Source organism: Theropithecus gelada, chromosome 17, assembly GCF_003255815.1.
Source record: "Theropithecus gelada isolate Dixy chromosome 17, Tgel_1.0, whole genome shotgun sequence".
NCBI classification, from domain to species: domain Eukaryota; kingdom Metazoa; phylum Chordata; class Mammalia; order Primates; family Cercopithecidae; genus Theropithecus; species Theropithecus gelada.
The window spans coordinates 69,336,005-69,338,683 of NC_037685.1; the positions used below are offsets into that span (position 1 = coordinate 69,336,005).

Sequence of the window (2,679 nt, forward strand, 5' to 3'; positions counted from 1 at the left end):
AACAGATCATACTGGGGTAATATTTAGAAGATATAATTTGAGATTTTATACTTTAGAGAATTTTAATTTCAGAAGCACTAAAATAGACTGTTTGAATATGAAATAGGTGATTTTTTTAACTTTAAAATAGTTTTTATTATACAAAAGTTGCCACATAATTGGATATTTCTCTACTCTGTATACAATTATTCTCATTCTCCACAGAAAGGCTGCTTAACTTCTCATCTGGTGATGGCAAACACTACAATTTTAACAAAATAGCAGTAATGCCTCAGGGATCTAAGTTGAAAGCAGTATATTGGTACATGACTTTGCACCAATATTAGGAATGTACAAAGGTCTTTTATTCAAAAATACAAAATAAATTATCTGTAGGTTTGGACAATGATTGCAGTAAGCCATTATGTATTTTGTCAACTAAAACCAGTAACTAATGGTTATAGTGATTTCTTAAATATCAGCCAGCCTTTTCTTCAGTCATTTTCTCCAACTCACTTCTCTGAAGCTATTGGTGAGGAAAACTGCCTTAAGCTTCCTGTCACAGTTCATTAATATAGGTAAAGCACTATTCTAGGAATTAGAACATGCCACCTCTCATACCACCGCTCATTCTACACATTGCACCCATTCCAGGGTACTTCTCTTCTTTAGGAATTTTTGTGACTAAAATTTCCGCTGTAGTTAACAGAGAGGCCACCCAAAAGCATTCAATAAAGCAGTTTTCACAAACTTTGTTGGGTCAGTGATTCCTTTTCCCACCGTATTCACAAAATCTCTGACCATAGCATCATAACCAACTTCTGTAGAACTTTGCATAATTTTCTCGACTATAAAAGGTCCTTCAATACCTGCATTTTTAGCAATTGACATTGCAGCAATTTCGAATATTCTTTTAATTTCTATACCAATGTTTTTATCTTCACTAACTGGAGTCAATGAGTACTAGGCTGGAATGTATTGAGGCAGGGCACAGCCCCTTCCCAGAATAATGCCTTCTTCAACAGCAGCTGTTGTAGCATTAAGGGATCTGTAACTCTGTCTTTCTTTTCATTCATTTGACATCACTTGTCCCACCAAACTTCAGCACGGCTACTCCATCTGAAAAGTTTCCCAGCCATTCTATCAGTTTTTCCTTTTCATATTCACTAATTGTTACATCTAACTGCTCCATGATTTCTTGAATATGTTTTTTCAATTTTCTCCCTGTCACCTTTTCCTTTTAAGAGCATAGCATAATCTTTAGTTACAATGACCTGTCAAACTTTACCTAAGTCACGAGGCTGCACATCTTCAAGATTTAGGGTCAAGCCTTCTTCTCCAAACACTGCACCACCAGTAGTAATAACCATATCTTTAAGCTGGTTCTTTCAATTGTTCATCAAACCCTGGAGCTTTGACTGCTATAATGTGAAGACCAACTTTTAGCCTATTCAAGACGAATGTACTTAGAACATCTCCATCAATATCTTCAACAATTATGACCAAAGTTTTGTGGTGTGCATTGGCAACTTCAAGAGCAGGTACAACGGACTGGACATTAGAAATTTTCTATTCACTCATTAGAACATAGGCATCCTGGAATTCCCATTGCTAGCCTTCTGGTATATTCATAAAGTATGGAGAACTATATCCTCAATCAAACTTCATGCCTTCAATAATGTCTAATTCATCATTCAGTGTTTTTTCCATCCTTTACAGTGATGGCAACCTTTCTACGGTCTGTCTCCATTTGTAGAAATTGTAGCAATCTGAGCATTTTCTTCACAGGTGGTCAAAGGTTTAGACTGCTGTTCAAGTTCAGCAATTAGAGCATAAACAGCTAACATCACACCTCTCCCCATTTCCAATAGGTTAGCACTTTTACTAATCTTCTTGAAGCCTTCCTGGGCAATAGAGCATGCCAGAACAGTACAGTGATAGTATCATCCCCAGCCTCTTCACCTGTGTTATTGGCAACATCTTGAACAAGTTTAACCCCAATATTTTTATATTTATCCTTTAAGTCAATAGATGTTTCAACAGTCACACCATCTTTTGTTACTTTGGGACTTCCACAGTTCTGTTCAATAATCACTGCTTTTCCCCATTGTAATGGCTACAGCATTGGCTAAAAGGTCTGCACCTTGAAGGATTAAGGCTTGGACATCTATACCAAATTTTACATCTTTAGCATAAACCCAAGTGAGATGAGGAGCCAGTACCCTGGACACAGTTCTCATCTAGTGAAAGACTGGGAGTTATCGAAGCATTTCTGCAGAGCGGTGGTGGTGAGTGAGGAGAAATAGGTGATTTTTAGCACAATAATAACAGAGTGAGCTAAAGAAAGAGGATTAATTTAGGTAATTAATTATAATAGCTAGATATGAAAGTATTTTAGGAAAAGTTTTTTTATGCAGAGTCATTCTAAAAGTGCAAATTAAAATCTCATTTACATTTGGATACATGCCATACATTGTCAGTATATGTCATTTATTTAAAAATCTATTTTTTCTTTATAAGCAAATTGCCTATTTTTCATTTAACATCAAGTTTTTTCATTTTCTAATATTTTCAATTATGTCAGATAAAACAATAAGTGATAATACACAGAACTTTACTTTTATCATTGAAGCTTACGTGCGAAAAACAATTCACCACAGCTTATATAGAGTTTACAATTCACATTGTATGCATACCTTC

The 2,679-nt window shown here is 35.4% G+C and overlaps 1 pseudogene; it reads right to left on the reverse strand.

Annotated features, from left to right (window-relative positions):
• Window positions 1-577: 577 nt before the first annotated feature.
• Window positions 578-2,249, reverse strand: LOC112611033 (annotated as a pseudogene).
• Between the last annotated feature and the right edge of the window lie 430 nt (window positions 2,250-2,679).